The 22,568-nt window shown below is 44.8% G+C and overlaps 1 long non-coding RNA gene across 1 annotated transcript in view; it reads left to right on the top strand.

Moving 5' to 3' along the window:
- The first annotated feature begins 10,927 nt into the window (after positions 1-10,927).
- The window catches only part of LOC104660093, a 51,621-nt gene continuing 39,980 nt past the window's right edge, over positions 10,928-22,568 (top strand). The window contains exon 1 of the long non-coding RNA XR_747665.1: positions 10,928-11,432. This is a non-coding gene — a long non-coding RNA (uncharacterized LOC104660093). The remainder of the gene's footprint in view (positions 11,433-22,568) is intronic.

A 22,568-nucleotide genomic window follows, 5' to 3' on the forward strand; every position in this document is an offset into this window, starting at 1 on the left:
GCATTTGGGACCTTTGGAGACTCCTATCCTGGTCCAACCTTCTCTGTTTATAGAGAAAGAAATTGAGTCCAACTTTCTTGTCGAAGGTCACATGGTGATTTAATGGCAAAATTGGGACTAGAACCCAGGTATCCTGACTATCTGAAGCTATGATAGCATGCTACTTTTGCAATTGTCCTGACTGGCCCCGGATGTTCCCCATTGCTTTCAAGACAGCTAGGCTGATGCTTCTGGGCCCCAGCCCTGAAGTATAAGCTATATCAACAAGCCACGACAAAATGTTTGATCACATTTTGTAATCCTTCTGGAGTTTCTTCCCTAGAGCCCTGCCCTTAGCTGGGTGGCCCCCTTCTCCATCTTTTGGCACTCTCTGCATTCCCTCCCTTGACTTAGCAGACCCAGCTTTCTGATTGATCCTACTCCCTGGCCTCTTGCTTTTTATATATATATTTTTTTCTTTTGAGACAGGGTCTCACTCTGTCATTCAGGCCAGGGTGTATTGGAGCGATCACAGCTCACTGCAGCCTCAATCTGCCAGGCTCAAGCAATCCTCCCCACTTAGTTCCCTGAGTAGCTAGGACTACAGGTACACACCACCATGCCTGGCTAATGCTTAAAATTTTTTTGTAGAGACAGGGTCTCACTATGTTGCCCAGGCTGGCCTTGCACTCCTGTGCTCAAGCAATCCTCCTGCCTTGGCCTCCCAAAGTTCCACACTTCTTTTCTCTCTTTCTCCTATCTCAGTACAGCATAAAAATGGGGAGTGACCAGGGATCCCTCAGACGTCAGCCCGTAAGACACTAAGACAAATAGGGACAGATTACTGAAAAGTACAATCTAAAGAAGTCCAGGCCCGGCATGGTGGCTCATGCCTGTAATACCAGCAGGATCACTGGGATCGCGGTGGCTCATACCTGTAATCCCAGGTGGATCACTTGAGGTCAGGAGTTTGAGACCAGCCTGGCCAACATGGTGAAACCCCATCTCTACTAAAATACAAAAATTATCTGGGTGCGGTGGCAGGCGTCTGTAATCCCAGCTACTCAGGAGGCTGAGGCAGGAGAATTACTTGAACCCGGGAAGTGGAGGTTTCAGTGAGCCGAGATTGCGCCACTGCACTCTAGCCTGGGTGACAGAGCAAGACTCTATCTCAAAAAATAAAATAAAATAGAAGCCCAGGGACAAATGAACCCACCTCCACTGTAGACACTGGGAGCCACATTCTCAAAATGAGTAACTACAGGGAAAAGACAGAATTCTCACAAGAGGGCATAACCTCCGCTCTTCATACATTTCTCCTGTAACACCTTTCTGATTGAAAAGGAAAAAGAAAGCTGTGCTTGACTTTCGCTCTAGTGCTTTTTAAGATCAAGCAGGAATCTTATATTCTTTCATTGCCTTCTACATTTCTTTTCCTTCTTCCCTGTCCTCTTTCTTTTTAAATTCAGATCATTTAACTGACAAGGGTCATAGCTAAAAATAAATCTTCATTGTACTGAGCTACCTATGATGTCATTTACTGTATTCTTAGGTCTCCAGAGTCAACACTCCAGGCATGTAGAAACACACAGGAGAATAAAACCTCAGTTCCCAGGAAGCTTCCAGAAGCTGTGGTATTGCTGTGGCCTGAGGCCTGGATTTTCCTAGGGGATAGGTATCCATATAGTTTGTGCCCTTCCATATCACTTTTCATTCAGAGGTCTTACCTGGATTGGTAGCCAAGCATTGATACTCACACCTCCCCAAAGAGGTAAATTTTAGTAGGAAACTGAAGGAAGCTGAGGCCCAACAAAATGAGGCAACTAGGCTGAGTGACTGGGGAAGTTTCCAGCCAAGTCAGCTATAAAATTTGTACTGTGAAAAACTTTTATCTGTTTTTTGGTAAATACTGCCAAAAAACAGTATTGCCATGATCACTCCATGCAGTGGGTTAAACTTGTAGGGGAAATAAATTCTGTGGTATCAGCTCAGAACAGAACATATTGGGAATGCATAATAGAAAAACAGTACTCTCACTCAGCTTCATAACTCCAGCAAATTTGTGGATTAGGGTTAACCAAGTCTGGAATTCCAGAACTCAAGTTACCCAAGTGTGGCAGGCCAGGGGAATTTCTACTAGCTGGATGGGAAATCTTCAAAGTCAGCATTTATTTTCATCTGCACTCAATATTTTGGCCCAATATGTAAGTAACTTGCTTTCCATTCTTGTGTTGATAAGGAGCCTAAAAGCCTGGAACAGAGAAAGGAAAAGTTGGTCTCCACTTGGGTCTATATGTGATCATCAGTCATGGAAAATGCTGACTATGACCATTCCCACTCAGCTTCTCATGCTTGGCACTAAGAGACACTGGACACCTTGGGCTGCAATGACTGCATTGTGCGTTTGTCACTTTACCATAAGCTGCATGAGTCCCCAGCTGGCTGTGTTAAAATGCTCCATCTTCCCAACAGCCACGTGTCCCTTGAGGGCAGGAACTCTTTCACGTTTCTTCTGCAGCTCTCATGGTATACCATGTTGCTTATTCTTTTTTTTTTTTTTTTTAATTTTTTAAAAATTCTTTTTAAATTTATTTATTTTTAGAGATGGGGTCCTGCTATGTTGCCCAGGCTGGTCTCAAACTCCTGGCCTCAAGACATCCTCCCACCTTGGCTTCCCAAAGTGTTGGGATTACAGGCGTGTGACACCATGCCCAGCCCATGTTGGTGTTCTCTCTGTCAGGACCCAACCAGGGAAGCAGAACCATGTGTAAGTTTTGAAGGATATATTAGGCAATGGTGGGAGAAGCTGAGGAAGCGTGCATGACAAGGAGTTAAAGGATCAGTCACAAGCCAGCCTTCCTGAAGCACTGGTGTGGATGGAACAAAGTTTGCCAAGGAATATGGGTAGCTAGGCACATCCAGTTGCTGAAGTGGGACCGTGAAAGTAGAGCTGGTAGAAAAGTCTATGTTTCTGATGGTGAGCCTGGCCCCACTAATGGTCTTAGGAAGAGTTGGTGGATGTGGAATGGGAAACTGAACAAGCTGGAACCCATCAGCACCCTTGCACCTGCCAGCCGTAGCATCAAACCACAATGACCTTCAGAGAGTAGTGGCTGTTGCTTTACTTCCACCTTCCTAATCTTGCACAAATTTCTCTTTTGACCAACTCTCACCCAGAGGCATATAAAGAAAGGAACTTGAGAAAACCATTCCAGTTAAAGCAAGTCAACCCAGCACAGTCCAAAATCTGTGCAGGTATGTACTAGTTGCTCAGAACTCATTCTGTTTCCAACATTGTAAGAAAAGTCCTGATCTAAAGACAGGATATCTAGGACTTCTGGTCATAGTTCTACCTCTAAAAATGTGTCCTGGGCTAAAATGTTAACCTCTCTGCCCCTCAGGTCCTTAGGGAAAGAAAACAATGACTCATCAACTCTTAGAGGGTGTATACAGAAGTGGAGGAGTTAAAATGTTAGCAATGAAACTGTCAAACAGCACACAGGGGTGAGAAAAAAAGAAACTTCCATCCAGAGGTTCTAAAAGATGCTAGATTCTGTAATGTTATTTTATCTGATTTTCCTACTGTGTGTGTAAAGCATGTTTATTCACAGCTGAGTCTCCCTGCTAAAGCATAGGTTTGAAAATGAGAAATTCTAGGCTGGGTGTGGTGGCTTACACCTGTAATCCCAGCACTTTGGGAGGCTGAGGAGGGTGGATCATCTGAGGTCAGGAATTTGAGACCAGCCTGGCCAACATGGTGAAACCCCGCCTCTACTAAAAAAATACAAAATTAGCCGGGCGTGGTGGCGGGCACCTGTAATCCCAGCTTTTCAGGAGGCTGAGGCAGGAGAATCGTTTGAACCCAGGAGGCGGAGGTTACAGTGAGCCGAGATTGCATCACTGCATTCTAGCCTAGTCAACAAGAGTGACATTCCATCTCAAAAAAAAAGAAAGTGAGAAATTCTAGTTATTTTTTCCTGTAACTATAATCTCGGTGTGCTATGAAATTTGGAACAAGTCATTAAACCATTTTTTGTCAACATTTACTTATATACAGAGTGGGATTAATAATATTCTAACAACAGTAATTGACCATTAGCTAAGTCCTTTAAAGAAATGAAGTCTCCAACATTTGTTGCGTCAAGGCCCTGCAGAGCTGTATGAGCTTCAGCTGCTGCTGTGTTCTACTAGACTCCAGGGCTTGCCTCTGTTATCTCCAACAGATAAGATCATGCCAGAGCACATGAAGTCAGCACTCGCCCCATTTAACCTTAAGTCAACACTACAGGGTTTGCTTCCTTTTACCAAGTACTAGCATACATAGAAAAACAATCAGTTTCCTGGTTCCAGTCTGATCTGCTGCAAAGAACAAAGAAGGGCCCGCCTTACTTTATCCACTGGATAAAGGGAACAGGGAGCCAAAAAATGGAGATGGTGCCAGGCTAGGGTTGAGGAAACAGGACAGAACCCAGGAATTTGCTTTCTCCCTGGACCTACTACTTTCTACAGAGGGTCAGAGAGTTCGGCCAGAAACCTCCTCCAAAACCAAGGTTATGTGTGTGCCTCCTTAATTAGAAAAACAGGCCAGACACAGCAGCTCACACCTATAAGTCCAGTACTTTGGGAGGCCAAGGTATGAGGATCACTTGAGGCCAGAAATTCAAGACCTGCTTGGGCGACATAGTGAGACCTTATAACTACAAAAAAAAAAAAAAAAAAAAAAAAAAAGCCAGTATATTAGTTCATTTTCACCCTGCTGATAAAAGATATACCTGAGGCCGGGCGCGGCGGCTCACGCCTGTAATCCCAGCACTTTGGGAAGCCGAGGTGGGCAGATCACGAGGTCAGGAGATCGAGACCACAGGGAAACCCCGTCTCTACTAAAAATACAAAAAATTAGCCGGGTGCGGTGGCAGGTCCCAGCTACTCGGGAGGCTGAGGCAGGAGAATAGCGTGAACCCGGGAGGTGGAGCTTGCAGTGAGCCAAGATCGCGCCACTGCACTCCAGCCTGGGCGACAGAGCAAGACTCCGTCTCAAAAAAAAAAAAAAAAAGACATACCTGAGACTGAGCAATTTACAAAAGAAAGACGTTTAATTGGACTTACAGTTCCATGTGGCTGGGGAAGCCTAACAATCATGGCAGAAGGCAAGGAGAAGCAAGTCACATCTTACATGGATGGCAGCAGGCAAAGAGAGAACTTGGGAAGGAAAACTCCCCCTTATAATGACCATCAGATCTCGTGAGACTGACTCAGTATCATGAGAACAGCATGGGAAAGACCTGACCCCATGATTTGATTACCTCCCAACGGGTCCCTCCCACAACACGTGGGAATTCAAGATGAGATTTGGGTGGGGACAGAGCCGAACCATATCACCAGGTGTGGTGGCATGTGCCTGTAGTCCCAGCTACTCAGGAGGCTAAGGTTGGAGGATTGCTTGAGCCCAGGAGTTTGACGCTGTGGGGAGCCGTGATCGTGTCACTGCACTCCAGCCTGGGTAACAGAGCGAGATCCCGTCTTAAAAAAGAAAGAAAAAAAATGACTACCCCAATAACTGAAGGACACAAACTTCAAACACACACACACACATACACACACACACACTCTTCATGAATTTCACCCCTTAGATCTGGAGGGTTAACTTCATGGCAAACACAGGGGTTACAAAAACAGCACACCAAAATATTTCCCCCCAAGTTTTTCATTAACAACATGAGCCTTCCTAGGTCTGAGTACTTTAGTGTCTATCCTTAATAATTAATATCCGGGCATTAAAAGTTTCAGCTATTTCTACCTAGCATCTGTAAGCGTCAACCAGAACCTACTAACAAATGTGAACATACAACATTTGAACATAAAGTAATATCTCTGGCCTTCAAAGGTGACAAAACTCAGAGTAGCATTTCTCATCCTAAGCTTCCAGCTGTTGGCCTGAGCATATTCACAAAGGTGAAGCCTGGTGCTACACCATCCACATTCTCTCCCATGCCTCTGCAGGCCAGGAGCATGCTTCAGCAAGTTGGCTGATGGTCTGAAGAGTTACATAGAGTCAAGGATAAACATATTTTGGTTTTTTTTTAAACCCAGCATAAAAATAGCAGTACAAATATTTCACAATAAAAATAATCATTTCTTTTATTAGCCCTTTATTAGTTTGCCCCCTTTCTTAACTGGAAGATTTTTAAGTGACTTACAGCATTTAGGTCCAATGTCATGTTTGTTATGTTTATATAGTAACCAAAAACGCTGGATAAATATTTATGTAGTTACAAAACTTTTAACGGGCCCCAAACTTGGAATAATCCAAAAGAAACACAACGCTCCATTTTGGGCAGTTGTAAATCCCCTGTTGTCAACATAACTCGGACACTGGAAAGGAGGGAGTAAGCCTGAATGGCTCCCATATGTTTGCCGTGAGTAGGCTTCGAGGGATGGGGGTGGAAGGGAGAAAGGAGGAAGGGGCTGCCATGGCTGGCCCGCATCAAGTGTCCTGACAGTCTGGTAATGTGCAGCGCATTGTTTTGCACTTGTCAGCTGTTGCCCAGGAATGCCTGTGTGATAAATGAATAATGGGCTCCACAGGGCTCTCCTTACACTAAAAAATTCAGCGCATATGGTTCTGGCCAGTTTTCTATCCATCCTATCTTTTGGTCACTCTGGAAGTACATTTGTTCCCTGGGCCATAAAAAAGAATATTACAGCTTTTAAGAGAGAATTGAGGCCAACAATTTAGAGCATCAGTCTTTAGGGACATGACATAAAGAAATCATATGTGAAACCTGGATGCAAGATCATCTAGAAAAGTACCCAGGATCAATGGGTTGGGAGAGTGGAAATAAAGGAAAATAATTTAACAAAGGTTGCTCCCTTGAATACATAAAGACTCAAACTTACTTTTTTGTTTTATTTATTTTTTGAGACAAGAGTCTCACTGTTACCCAGGTTGGAGTGCAGTGGCACGATAATGATAGCCTCAAATTCCTGGGCTCAAGAGATCTTCCTGCCTCAGCTTCTAAAATAGCTGGAACTACAAGTGCATGCCACCAGGCCTAGCTAATTTAAAAAAAAAATTTTTTTAGAGGCAGGGTCCCAATAGGTGCTTGGGCTGCTCTTGAACTCCTGAGCTCAAGTGATCCTCCCATCTTGGCCTCCCAAAGCACTGGGATTATAACCCTGAACCACTGCACCTGTCTGGCTCAAACTTGCTCATTTTTAACTGGTAATCATTTGAGAAATTTTATGAGAGAGAGAGAGACAGAAAGCAGAGGATGCTCCTAGGCCTGTACATACAACAAGTTGGTTGTAGAGTCACAGTAATTTGGGGCCAGTACTCTATAAAATAGTAATAATAACTGTATCTACCTCATGAGGTTGTTGTGAGACATATCTACAGCAATACAGAAGTTGCTTAGCACAATGTCAGGCACAGAGTAAGTGGTAATCAATGCTAGCTAGTATTATTCTTCCTCAACTCTTCAGACCCTCACTGCAGGGAAAGAGTTAATTTTAGCCATATTTAGCTGGAATGACTAGAAAAATTGAGCAGAAAATCTTTCCAAAAAGTTTTGACTTGGAGAAAGGAGGTTTATGGTTCTGTTCCCTGAAAGCTATGGCCTAGCAGGGGACAGTCTCTGCCCAGCAGGAGAGAAACCCTACCCTCACTAAGGCTAACTTAGCAGAATGCTGGTCTCTTAAGAATGGAGGCTGGGGGGGCCTTTTGGTCTTTGGATGGTTCAAAGCATTTCTCAAAGCTTTGCTAGTGGGGCAAGAAATACTCAGTAAAACCTGAAATAGTCCCTGCCAGGGCCGACGGCCAACAGCTGTGGGAATGGCAGCTGCTGTGACCCACATCACTGCACCTGACCCAGGCATGGGGATCCCTGACAAGTGGTCATGAGAGTCTCACATTTTTAATCTGTCTGGAAGCCAATGAGAAGTGTAAGGAAGCCAGATTCTGATCCCAAACAGTGGCATCCAATCAATGTGCATAAATTTCTCATCGTGATCCCTTCCTCCTTACCACGGAGTGGAGAGAAAGGGAGAATTCCCACACTTTGGCAATATGAAAGGACTATTCTGTAATCTTATTTTCAGGACAGTTTTCCTTCCTTTTAAAAATTCAGGTTGGTAACTCACGCCTGTAATCCCAGCACTTTGGGAGGCCGAGGTGAGCAGATCACGAGGTCAGGAGATCAAAACCATACTGGCTAACACTGTGAAACCCCATCTTTACTAAAAAATACAAAAAATTAGCCGGGCGTGGTGGTGAACGCCTGTAGTCCCAGCTACTCAGGAGGCTGAGGCAGGAGAATGGCGTGAACCCGGGAAGTGGAGCCTGCAGTGAGCTGAGATCGTACCACTGCCTGGGTGACAGAGTGAGACTCTGTCTCAAAAAAAAAAAAAAAAATTCCTCCTGTAATCCCATCACTCTGGGAGGCCGAGGCGGGTGGATCATGAGGTCAGGAGTTCAAGGCCAGCCTGGCCAAGATGGTGAAACCCTGTCTCTACTAAAAATACAAAAAAATTAGCCAGGCATGGTGGTGGGCACCTGTAATCCCAGCTGAGGCAGAGAATTGCTTGAACCCAGGAAGCAGAGCTTGCATTGAGCTGAGATCACGCCACTGCACTCCAGTCTGGGTGAAAAAGCGAGACTCCATCTCAAAAAAAAAAAAATTCATACAAATTTCTCATCAGAATTGCATTCTATACCTGGGGCCCTCTGAATACTGCTTTGAATGTTGAACATCATTTGAGGTGAAACAATGATGCTAACTCACATTTATTAAGCATTTACAATATGTCTTGCACCCCTGCAGGCACTTTATATCTATTTAATTTAATCTTATAAAGCTTATCTCTAATATCAAGGTTACATACTAGTGAGTGTCAAAGGTGGAATCCAACTCACCTTTTTCATTTCTTTTCTTTTCTTTCTTTTTTTTTTTTTTTTTTTTTTTTGCGATGATCTCACTCTGCCACCCAGGCTGGAGTGCAGTGGTACACTGCAACATTCGCCTCCTGGGTTCAAGCGACTCTCTTGCCTCAGCCTCCCAAGTAGCTGGGATTACAGGTGTGTGCCACCAGGCCCAGTTAATTTTTGTATTTTTAGTAGAGATGAGGTTTCACCATGTTGGCCAGGCTGGTCTTTAACTACTGACCTGAAGGGATCCTCCTGCCTCAGCCTCTCAAAATTCTGGGATTACAGGCGTGAGCCACCGTGCCTGGCCTAACTCACCTTTTTCTTTATAGACAGCTGCCTGGTTTTTGAAGGAAGTCTTGAAATATTTTTTTCTCTTAAAAGTATTTTATAAAGTCTTTTGATTATAAAAATAATGTGTGCTTATAATAGAAATTTTGGAAAATGCAAAATGTGTAAATAAGTAGTAATTCTACTACTCCACACATAACTGCTGTTAATATTTTAAATTTTCCTAAGGTATTTTTCTGCACATATATTGATAATATTTCTTTTTTCTCCAAATTGTTATCTTAAAACTTTTAGACTTTCCAAAGATTTTTTAAACTTCTTTGAAATACCAGAAAGCCCATCTAACCCAGTGAAGCAAGTATGGACTTTTGAAGTTCAAACATAGTTTGGAAAATTAACCACACGGTTTCCAAGAGGAAATTAAAATTGGCAAAATGCCCTTTTCCACCCTGATAGGGGCTTTAAATGCCTGACCATTTGTTTTGCTGGCAGCAGGACCACTTTTTAGTGGCAACCAATAACTATTAGTGCCAATAAAAGTTCTTAAACCCCTTACAGCATTAATCATGCTCCAGATGTTACAAAAGTTGAGTGACTGAAAATGTACATACATTCAAGTCTTCAGCTGCTGCCTCAAGGTCAGGGGGATTTCAGCTTCATTCTCTTAATTCAGAGTTAAGCCAGACCCCATCAGTGAGATTTCAGCCTCATTATAAACCACAGAGGCTTCATTTTGCATATATTTCAGTATTTTCTATTTTCCTTTGGCCACTCTCATAGTGTATGTGTTCCTTTAAAACATCTCCTATTTGATGAATAGTCCTTCCTAGGGCCCTTTTGTAGGCATGAGAGATTATACTCTGTTTGGATTCTATCTTTGCCCCTGAGATACCAACCAGTAGCATTCTTCCCACTTTGTCTGATCAAATGGAATTATTTTTAGAAGAAGCTGCTGTGTCTGAAAGACAGCTTATAATCTTAAAAAAGCCCTTTACATTGCAGACATATGGGCTTGTTGACAGTGTGTGTCTAGAATTGCAATGTTTTCTCTGCCCGGAGGACTACCTTTGAATTCACCCTTTCTGCTTGTGTGTGTCTGTAAAAAGAAATGAATTGCTTTGGCACTGAATATAGTAACTGTAGCGTGCATCATTTCTGACAACTACTTCCTGAACTTCTTTCCTGAATGTTGTACGAACTGTGAAACCCCGTCTCTACTAAAAAGTACAAAAAATTAGCCGGGCGTGGTGGTGAACGCCTGTAGTCCCACTTACTCGGGAGGCTAAGGCAAGAGAATGGCATGAACCCGGGAAGTGGAGCCTGCAGTGAGCTGAGATAGCACCACTGCACTCCAGCCTGGGTGACAGAGCTGCGGATTGGTTCTCCACAGAGCTCCTGGCACAGAGGAAAATGGACATTAGGTAGCGGTAGCAGGCTGGCGACCATGGCTTTTACACATTGCTTCACACAACCCTGTCCAGGAGTTTTACACACTCACTAAACAAGCAGAAGGCACCGTCCAATTCACTGGAGCCCCGCTGGATAAATATGGAAAGAATGTGGGAGCTATGTCATGAACCACAATGGTTTTGTGTTCTGTGTAATTTGAAGATGAGATTCCTTTGCTGTGTGTCACCTCCCATATTACCACTGTCGCCCAACATTTCGTAACCATCAACTCTTTGCCAGTGCCCACATGCAAAGATGGGTTTGTATTAAAAAATAAATGAGAACAGCACATTCTGATGTGGTGTAGTATATCAGCATTTTCCACGAAGCCTCGTCGCCAGCCTTCCCCTTTTAGGAAACAAAGGACCCATGGCAGAGCCTGCTTATCCCATTACAGCTCCTAGTGAGAAGGGCGAAGCGATGTCAGAAATAATAGAAAAGTCTTTTTCTTTGAAATATCTAGATGTTCAAAGATGGGAATGGCCGCAGGGGGGAGAAGACTGTGCTATGCAAGTTGATCTGATTTTGTGGACCATCCATTTCCAATTGGGAAGCTCACTTACTTTCAACTTGAAGCATCGGAAAACCAGACTTACAGCAGCTTCAGCCTATAGGGGTTTATTTTTCTCATGTAACAAGAAGAACAGAAGTGGACAGTCCAGGCCTAGTCCTCAAGGACTCAGTTTCTTTCTGTCCCACCAACCTTACCATGTTGGATTTTCATCTTTGTGCTTGTTGCCTCATGGTGGTAAGATGGCTGCAGCACCTCTGGGACTTACAACTGATTTTTAAGGTAGGAGGAAGGGGACAGAACTGTATTAGTCAGATGGCCTCCTTTCATCTGGAAAGCAAAAGGTTTCCCTGAATCCTCAGCAGATTTCTGATGTCTTCCCATTGGCCAGAACTGTGTCACATGGTCATTTTTAATAGGGCTAAAAATGAGTTTTTCCTGGGAATATTGCTGGCTTGAACTAAATTGTGGTTCTGTTAGTGCAAAAGAAGAGGAGTGGGTGGAGTTTGGTCACATACCTCACACAGCCACTCTTCTTAAGATGTTACTTAGAGGATGATAGGGACTGAGAGGAGGAGGTAGAAGAAGCATAGCGACTTCTTTGGAGGCGTAAGTGACTGTCTACATCATGTGTTTGTAGAGTCATGGGAATCACAAATAACTCTTTCAATAGGATAGCAGTCCCAAACTTTTTGTTCATATGTGAAAATCTCTGTAATGAATTGTTAGTTCCCTGTTACAATTATTATGAAAATCTGTTGTGTTTAAATTACTGGGAAAGTGTAAGTGTGACTTTTAAAAGGCAAATCTGACCATTTTGCCCAGCCCCAGCTCAAAACCCTTCAGGAGATTTCCATGGCTCTTGAGATAAAATGCACCGTCCTTGGCATGGGCTCTAGAGACCTGCAGGACACTATTTCAGCAGCCTCCTGTGTGTCTCTCTGCTCCAGGGCTCTCTCTCTGTCCCTCCTTCTCCCTAGAACCCTCTTTCCCCATTTGGGGCCTTGCAGCCCCTGCTCATTCTTCAGCTCTAAGATGAAGGATTCCTTAGAGAAGCATTCCCTTACCCATCAGCCTAGCTTTGGGAACCCCAATAGGAGCGCTGAGTATTCTGATCTTCTCCTTAGTATTAATTTTTAATTTTTATTTATTTTATTTTATTTTTGAGATGGAGTTTCACTTTTGTTGCCCAGGCTGGCGTGCAGTGGCACGATCTCGGCTCACTGCAACCTCCGCCTCCTGGGTTCAAGCAATTCTCTACCTCAGCCTCCCCAGTAGCTGGGATTACAGGCGCCCACCACCATGCCTGGCTAATTTTTTTGTATTTTTAGTAGAGATGGGGTTTCACCATGTTGGCCAGGCTGGTCTTGAACTCCTGACATCAGGTGATCCACCTCCCTCAGCCTCCCAAAGTGCTGGGATTACAGGGGTGAGCCACCACTCCCAGTGGTATTTATTTTTATAATTAATTAGAAAAATTAATTAATTTTCAGTTAATTGTTTCAACTCTGCTTTCCCTGCTAGAATGTTAACTTCATGAAGGCCCCTTTGTTCTTTTTTCCTACTTGATTGGTAGCACCTAGTTGGGTGCCTGCTATGTAGTAAGCACTTAAAAAATCTATATTGAATGAATGAAATGAAATTTTAAAAGTATGAAGCTGCTTTGTTGATACCACATATTGGTGCCCATCAAAATACCATCCTTGAACTGGTGTTGGCCTGCAAACTGTTCACTATTCATGTGGAACAAGATAAGTACAGAAATTGAGAGGATTTAGAAACTCATAACAATTATCAAATTGTTTGTATACAATGATTAGGACTTTTTTTTCTTTTTTGAGACAGGGTCCTGCTCTGTCACCCAGGCTGGGGTGCAGTGGCATGATCAAAGCTCACTGCAACCTTGAATTCCTGGGCTCAAGTGATCCTCTTGCCTCAGCCTTCTGAATAGCAGCTGGGACTATAGGTATGAGCCACCACACCCAGCTAATTCTTTTTTCTTTTTTTTAAGAGATGGGGGGTCTCATGTTTCCCAGGCTGGTCTTGAACTCCTGGGCTGAAGGGATCCTCCCATCTCGGCCTCCCAAAATGCTGGATTTACAAGTGTAAGCCTTTGTGGCTAGCCAAATTTTTTTTTTTTTTTTTTTTTTTTTTTTAAGACGGAGTTTTGCCCTTGTCGCCCAGGCTGGAGTGCAATAGCACGATCTGAGCTCACTGCAACCTCCACCTCCTGGGTTCAAGCAATTCTCCTGCCTCAGCCTCCTGAGTAGCTGGGATTACAGGCACCTGCCACCACGCCCAGCTAATTTTTTGTATTTTTAATAGAGACGAGGTTTCACCATGTTGGCCAGGCTGGTCTTGGACTCCTGACCTCAGATGATTTACCCACTTTGGCCTCTCAAAGTGCTGGGATTACAGGCATGAACCAACGTGCCTGGCCCCTAGAAATTTTTAAAAATAAAATCAAATTGGCCGGGTGTGGTGGCTCATACCTGTAATCCCAGCACTTTGGGAGGCCAAGGTGGGCAGATCACAAGGTCAGGAGATTGAGGCCATCCTGACTAACATGGTGAAACCCCATCTCTACTAAAAACACAAAAAATTAGCAGGGCATGGTGGCGGGCACCTGTGGTCCCAGTTACTCAGGAGGCTGAGGCAGGAGAATGGTGTGAACCTGGGAGGCGGAGCCTGCAGTGAGCCGAGATTGCGCCACTGCACTCCAGCCTGGGTCACAGAGTGAGATTCTGTCTCCAAAAAAAAAAAAATCAAATCAGTCCTTCGCACAATTTGAGAAACACTGCTATGGGTTAGATACCGCAAACTATCATTACACTAATAAAATGTAAACATTTCTGAAGCTTCAGGAGCTCAGAAGCCACTGTCAATAGCGTGGGAAGCTGGCAGGTCAATGAGAACTTCCTGCAAGAGGGAAGCCATATAACTGCCTCCCCTTCCCCCACTTCCTGAGTGGAATCTTAACTCCTTAACTTCCCAACAAGTTATTTAACCCAGCTGCCTCAGTTTCCTCATGTGTAAATGGGGATTATAAAAGAACCTTCTTCACAGTGTTGTTTTGAAAGATTATGTGGGGGCAACTATGCAAAGCATTTAGTGCAGAATCTGTCTCCAGTATACACTAGCTAAGCGTCTGCTATTATTATTACTTGCAAATCATTTTGCAAAAAATAAAAGAGGATCTTTTTTTAAAAAAAAACATAGTTTTGATTAAAATAACACCTCAAATATAACAGCACACTGAACAGAGATGGTATCAAGCCTACACTGAGAGCAAAGTGCCTACTGGGAGGATATGCGGTTGTATGTGCCCGAGGCCTGGCTCTGACCACATATCAAGGAAAATATTTGCATGGCAGAGCTGTTATATTCATGCATGCTTCTTTTTTCCTTTTCTTTTCTTTCTTTCTTTTTTTTTTTTTTTTTTTTTTTTTTTTTGAGGTGGAATTTCGCTTTTGTTGCCCAGGCTGGAGTGCAATGGCACGACCTTGGCTGACTGCAACCTCCGCCTCCCGGGTTCAAGTGAGTCTCCTGTCTTAGCCTCTGGAGTAGCTGGGATTACAGGCACGCACCACCATGCCGGCTAATTTTTTGTATTTTCAGTAGAGATGGAGTTTCATCTTGTTGGTCAGACTGATTTCAAACTCCTGACCTCCGGTGATCCACCCTCCTTGGCCTCCCAAAGTGCTGGGATTACAGGCATAAGCCACCGAGCCCAGCCCCATGCATGATTCTTATAGGGGAAAATTTGCAAACTGAACAGAGCGATGGATGACTCTTCTTTTGGTTTTTCGTTACTATTATATTCTTTTCTAAATCAGGAAATGGCTGAAATTCTATCATTAAGACTGCAGGCCCGGTGCAGTGGCTCACACCATCCCAGCACTTTTGGGAGGCCGAGGCAGGCGGATCACCTGAGGTCAGGAGTTGAAAACCAGCCAGGCCAAGATGGTGGTCTCTACTGAAAATACAAAATTAGCTGGGCATGGTGGCGCATACCTGTAATCCCAGCTACTTGGGAGGCTGAGGCAGGAGAATCGCTTGAACCCGGGAGGCGGAGGTTGCAGTGAGCCAGGATCACTCCACTACACTCCAGCCTGGGCAACAAGAGCGAAACTCCATCTCAAAAAAAAAAAAAAAAGACTGCATCTTCTTAGTTGAAGTCTTTAATGTAAAATGCAAGTACAACTTAAATAGGTTACATTTTTAGTCCTTCTCAGTTATTTACATTTTAATGTGAAGAAAATCTCTGAAGGAATCTTAGATGGTAGAGGCCTTGCCCCTGTCTTACTGTAACCTGGCACTTGCTTCCCAACTCCACTCCCACTCCCTAAAATCCCACCAATCATAGAGTTTATATTAGCTCATACCTTAAGCTTCAAGATTTCTTTGCCTGTTCCAGCCTGGCTGTTCTCTCTCTTCCCTAATGGGAAGCACAGTCTGTGCCACATAACTTGGCCTAATATTCTGCCATCCATTGTTCAGTAGAGTTCCATGTGTGTGTCTTAGTCACACCTCTGAGTTCAGAGGCCACTTTTTGATAACTCTTCCTTCCCCACCACCGGGCTGCACACAGAACAGGTGCTCAATAAACCCTTGTTGGACGATGGGGAAGGTGAGGCAGAAACCTGGGGCATATATGTCAGTAGAGAGTAGGGGCAAGCCTCAAACATGAGCTGGACTAAGTCATTTGTGACCTTAAAGAAAGCATGTTCAATATAGATGGGAAGGAGAGGGAGCTGGGAGGAAAGAGCGAGAGGGTGAAAACAGTGGAGGCAGAAAGTATAGTGGAAAATCCTTTTTAAAATAATTTGTTGGCCAGACGCAGTGGCTCATACCTGTAATCCCAGCACTTGGGGAGGCGAGGGTGGGTGGATCGCTCAAACCCAGGAGTTCGAGACCATACTGGGCAACATAGTGAAACCCTGTCTCTACAAAAAATACAAAAATTATCAAGGTGTGGTGGCACATGCCTGTGGTCCCAGCTACTTGGGAGGCTGAAGCAGGAGGATCACTTGGGCCCAGGAGGTAGGGATTGCAGTGAGCTTTGATCGCACTGCTGCACACCAGCCTGGGTGACAGGAGTGAGACCCTGTATCAAAAGAAAAAGAAAAGAAAAAGTCACGAGGTTTTCAAGACAAGAAACTTCATTCAGTTTGTGTATCTGTAGAAAGGAAGGAGACCACAGAGAGGATGCTGTTAAACGGGAAGACAAGGGGACAATGGGTTCATGATGATTCCTAAGAGGCATAGAACCAAGGGCTCTCATAGAAGGGCTAACCTTGACTGGAAGGAGGGACCCCTCCTCTTCTGACACAGAAAGGAAGGCAAGGTGGGTAAGTGATGATACATTGATGCTAAGTGGTGGAGAAGAAATGAATAAGGGAGGGAGCTGGTAGGCTTGACCTCAGAAAAGAGAGAATCCACGTTCTGTTCCAAAGGAAGGTCACCCCACCTCTTTTCTCCTCCACCCCCTGGCTCAGAGTTTGAGGCTTGGCAGTGGAAAGAATGTGTGGGTCAGTGTTGAGCTGTCAGAAAAGAGGTGCTTAAAAAGCTTACACGGTAACCTCTGAGGACCAGGTTTCTACTGGCTGCATGGATATGTAGAAGAACCAGTGGCCCATTCATTCACCCAGCAATCATGCGTCCTCCATTCATTCACCGAGCAATCACGTGTCCTCCGTTCATTCATCAACAATCATGTGTCCTCCATTCATTCACCCAACAATCACGTGTCCTCCGTTCATTCACCCAGCAATCACGTGTCCATTTATTCACTCAACAACCACGTGTCCTCCATTTATTCACCCAGCAATCACGTGTCCATTTATTCACTCAACAACCACGTGTCCTCCATTTATTCACCCAACAATCAGGTGTCCTCCATTTATTCACCCCACAATCACGTGTCCTCCATTTATTCACCCCACAATCACGTGTCCTCCATTCATTCACCCGACAATCCCATGTCCTCCATTTATTCACCCCACAATCACCTGTCCTCCATTATTCACCCTGCAATCACATGTCCTCCATTTATTCACCCAACAATCACATGTCCTCCGTTTATTCACCCAGCAATCACATGTCCTCCATTCATTTACCCAGCAATCACATGTCCTCCATTCATTCACCCAGCAATCACATGTCCAGCACCTACCTCAAGCCAAGTGCTACTTAGAGTCTTGTTCAGCAGTGAACAAAAGAGGCTGAGTCCCTTCATCAAGGAGTTTGTAGACTAGATGAGAGGACAGGCAAACAGGCAGTTGGGGCACAGTGCGGGGAATGTTACAGTAGGGTAAATAAGGGGAGCTGTCAGGGGGATGGCCCCAGTGGTAACAAAAACTTAAGGCTGCAAAGATTAATCTATTTAGAGTGAGTGGCAGAATCAAAGGCCCAAAGACAAGAAGAAGCCTGGCTTTTTGGAAAGTAAAAGTGGAGCTGTGTGGCTGGAGCGAAGGGTAGGTGGCGAAGAAGAGAAAAGACCTGAGGTTGGAGAGGTAAGCAAGGGCCCATCACAGGGAGCAGAGCCTGCCCCTTCAGTCTCACCCAACCTGCCTAGATTCTGCGTTTTATCCTGGAGAAGGGAGGGAGTTGGAAACAAGAAGGCCAGTTACAAGAGAGTAGTGACTGTGTAAGTGAAAAGAAACAAATGGAGTTGAGAGATTTATAGGTGGGATAATGGACAGGACTTGTTAATTGATTGGATAAAGAAGAAGTAAAGGGAGACTCTCAAGTTTCTAGCGTGGCCAACTGGGTCCAGGGAGATGCCGTTCACCGAAATAGGAAACAGGAGGAAGGACTAGTTTATGGGGGAAGATGAAGAGCTTATTTTGAGCATGTGGATGTTGAGGGGCCTGTGGGGAATGTAAATGGGGAATGGCAGCAGACAGCTGGATTTATGTGTCTGGAGCCTGGGAGAGAGGTCTGGACTGTCGGCACTGGATGATTGATTTCCAGCTTTAGATGATAATGGAAGCCTCAGCATCATTGGGATGAAACAGAGGAGAGGGAAGAGTAAGAAGAGAACAAAATGAGGGCTAGACCAGGAGAGAATACAGCCACTTAGGGATGAGCAGAAGCTGAAGAACTCACAAAGGGAGAGGAGCCCACACAGGACACTGGGAAGAGTGACTGGGAAAGTAGGAGTTAAAGGAGTTAAAGAGCAGGACGTCCTGAAGTCAAGGGATGAAAAGCACATCAAAGGAGGAACAATAAGCAACTTGGGAAGCCACTGAGAGGTCAAGGAATAAAAGACTCAAGGCAGTCACTGGATCAAGCCACAGGAAGGTTTTAGTGACCTTGCTAAGTCTGACTCCAACAAGTGCTGGGTAGATGCAGAAAGGAACGGAGGAAAACAGCATCACAGAGACCGTGAATGCGAGCTACTTTTCAAAGATTGCCGTTGAGAAAGAATGACAGATAGAGGGGCAGGTGAGGTCAAGGAAAGTTCTTAATTACATTGTCATTTTAAAAAATTGAAGTAAATTGTATTTGTTTATATGGTGATGGGTAGGAGGCTATAGAAGAAAGGCTGAAGGAACAGGGAGAGTGAATAACTGATAGAAGTGGAGTTTCTGAAAAGGCAAGACACCATGGAAGACATTGGCCTTGGACAGAAATGATAAGAATAGTAACAGCAATATTAATAATAAAAGAAAGTTTCTCATGCCAGGCACCATGTACCTTTTCCATTATGTCTTTTTGTTTGTTTGTTTGAGACAAGGTCTTGCTCAGTTGTCCAGGCTGGAGTGCAGTGGTACAATCATGGCTCACTGCAGCCTTGACCTCCTGGGCTCAAGCAAGCAGTCCTCCCACCTTAGTCTCCCAAGTAGTGGAGACTACAGATATGTGCCACCATGCCCAGCTAATTTTTAAAATTTCTTTTAGAGATGAAGTCTCACCATGTTACCCAGGATGGTCTCAGACTCCTGGGCTCAAGCAATCCTTCCGCCTCAACCTCCCAAAGTGCTGGGATTACATGCATGAGCCACTGCATTTGGCTCTATCATCTCATTTAATGACCACAACCACCCTAGAGAGTAGGTACTATTCTTCTCATTTAAAAGTGCGGACCATCCTTGGCCAGGTGCAGTGACTCCCGCCTGTAATCCCAGCACTTTGGGAGGCCGAGGCGGGCAGATCACGAGGTCAGGAGATCGAGACCATCCTGACTAACATGGTGAAACCTGTCTCTAGTAAAAACACAAAAAAATTAGCCAGGCGTGGTGGCGGGCACCTGTAGTCCCAGCTAGTTGGGAAGCTGAGGCAGGAGAATGGCGTGAACCCAGGAGGCAGAGCTTGCAGTGAGCCAAGATCGCGCCACTGCACCCCAGCCTGGGCGACAGAGCAAGACTCCATCTCAAAAAAAAAAAAAAAAAATAGTGGGGACCATGCCAGCACTTTGGGAGGCCGAGGCGGGCAGATTACGAGGTCAGGAGATCGAGACCATCCTGACCCACATGGTGAAACCCCGTCTCCACTAAAATATAAAAAATTAGCTGGGCATGGTGGTACACGCCTGTAGTCCCAGCTACTCGGGAGGCTGAGGCAGGAGAATTGCTTGAACCTGGGAGGCAGAGGTTGCAGTGAGCCGAGATTGTGCCACTGAACTCCATCCTGGAGACAGAGCGAGACTCCGTCTCAAAAAAAAAAAAAAAAAAAAAAAAAAGTAGAGGCAATCTTTAACTGAAGCCCTCACAATTGCTCCATGTCACAGAGCTAATAAATGATGCAGCTGGGGCTCATTCCATCCTTAACAGAGGAATAAAGGGGAAGATGGACTCAGGTGCAGTAACATTGCAGGTTTGGTGACTGTGGGCATTGTCCTCTGATTACCTCTATCTCCTGTGAAGTAGAAGGTGGTGGTGGTGGTAGGGGCCAATGGGAGGGAGAGGTTACCCGATCACCTGTAGTGAATGCTGTGACAGATGAGCAGCTGTGAGGGCCATATCTCCAGTAGCTCCTGCAGCCAGCGGGCAGAAGCAGGAGGAGTTGGTGACACAGGACTGGGACTGGTTCTCACTTGTCTCTCCCTGTTTTTAACCTTCCAAACCTGAGGGAGGGCCTGCCTTGGAGGTGTACTAACTGGAGTGCCAATTTCATTCCAGAAAGGAAGAGGAATCTCTGGTTACCTGCCAATGTTAATACATGTCAGAACAATAGTCCTGCTTGGGTCCTGGAAAACTGTGGTACAACACCCATGTCATTATCGTCCTTATAATTTTTCACAGGCTTTGTAGCAACTTTGTAATTTGTGCCGAATTTCATTGACATACCAAATCTCAACAGCACAATACTTTTTAGTTCTGAAATGTTTCATTCATTCCATCTTTCATTTATTCATTGCACAAATATTTATTGAGAGTCAGGCAGTAGTGGCCAATACATCCAATGTTCCTGTCCTCATAAACCAAGAAAACACACCTATTTTAACTAGTCTAGATGTGTGTCCCATGAGGTCATGGGCTTTGATTATTTTATTCACCGCTTCATTCTGAGTGCCTGAAACAGTGCTTGGCATGTAAGGGATGCTCAATAAATGTTCGTTTGCAAAGGTGCATTTATCATGAAATTAAACGGAGTTTAAGCTTCATGGCCCCTCAACTGCACTGTCCTCTTTCATGGCTCTGGGAGGGGACTACTGTGTGCTCTCATGGTAATCTGTTTTTATAAAAATTTCAAAGTTAAGATACGTTAACTAGTTCTCTGTCTCTACCCTAACTTCCCCTCCACCACTTTCCGCTGATGTCAATGACATTGGAGAGGCCATGGGCATCCTGGAGATCCAGCTAAGAGGAAGTTGCATTGGAACTACATTTAGTATGGGATGTTGGGGACATATTTATGAGATGTGGGAGACATATGTGGTATGCTGTCACTTAAGTAGATAAGAAGTTATTGCTAGCTATATCAGTACAGGGATGACATCCAGGAATACTCCTTTACTCACTGTAAAGACCCACCTGGCATGTCATAAAGGTATAGGGTCAGATGTGATGTCACAAAATGAGCCTGTCCTGGGCTCCTGGCACTAGAAGTTTGGGGGTGGTAGAGAAACAAGAGCTTTTTAAAAAGAAGGCCTCCAAAATTGTCCAAGCTTCAAGCCCCTCAAAATGTGAATCTGCCCTTGACTAGATATGAATAAATCTATATCAGCTCATACTTTATTTTCTCTCACATTTACACACTACAGAGCCTAATAATACGTCAAATCCTTCCAGTGAATGGTATGTCTTCCTAAATGACGCACTTGTGAGAACAGCTGGACCTACCTGTCTAAAGGACAGCTAGCTTCCAGCCAGATTTTCAGAGCTGATATATCAAAATCTAATTCCTTTTCCCGAATAACCAAATAAATATTTTCACTGGCAAATTATTCACACCCAATGCTGTACTAGCAAAATCATTATACCTTAGCTAGTGACTGTATTATATTAGTAGATTTCTAGTGGTGTTCATTCATCCATTCACTCATTTGATAAATACACGAAGTCCTTACTACAAGTCAGGTATTGGGGGTAATACATTAACTAAGACACAGTCCCCTTCTTCAAAGAGTCTAGTGGGGGAGTGAGACATTTAAACAGGTGATGACAATCCATGATTCACCTTAAGATTGGGGGTGATGATGAGCACAGCATTTTCGAAGCACTTGGGTGGAGCTCCCACCTCAGCAAGGCAAGTCAGGGAATGCTTCTTGGAAAAGCTGAGTCAACCTCTTGGCAGGGATGCTGGAGCACTGGGTGGGAGGGTGAACTGGATCAAAGGTTCCCAAATCTGGCTGATCATCAGAATCACCTGGGGGAGCTTTGAGAGTCCCAGGCCTGCCCCCAACCTACTGACTCAGAATTTCAGTGGGGTGAATTTCAGGAATCTGTCTCTTAAAAAATAAAAGCATGCCTCGTGGGTTTTTGATCCACCAAATTTGGTGAAGCGAATGACTTGTGATTTGGGGGAGAGGGCCCAGGGCAGGAAGGGGTAGATTTAAAAAGCCCACAGGGGGCTGCAGAATGCCCTATGGAAGAGGCAGAGTAAGGAGGGGCTAAGGCACAGGTGGGCAGAGGAGACCTTCCAGGCAAGGGGAGCAAGAACCTTCTAGATGGGCTGTTTGAAGGAGGTCAGGCCTTTTTAGAACAGTCACTCAGGAGCCGGATGCGGTGGCTCAAGCCTGTAATCCCAGTACTTTGGGAGGCCAAGACGGGTGGATCACGAGGTCAGGAGATCAAGACCATCCTGGTGAACACGGTGAAACCCCGTCTCTACTAAAAAATACAAAAAACTAGCCGGGTGCGGTGGCGGGCGCCTGTAGTCCCAGCTACTTGGGAGGCTGAGCCAGGAGAATGGCGTGAACCTGGGAGGCGGAGCTTGCAGTGAGCTGAGATCCGGCCACTACACTCCAGC

Source organism: Rhinopithecus roxellana, chromosome 8, assembly GCF_007565055.1.
Source record: "Rhinopithecus roxellana isolate Shanxi Qingling chromosome 8, ASM756505v1, whole genome shotgun sequence".
Taxonomy (NCBI): domain Eukaryota; kingdom Metazoa; phylum Chordata; class Mammalia; order Primates; family Cercopithecidae; genus Rhinopithecus; species Rhinopithecus roxellana.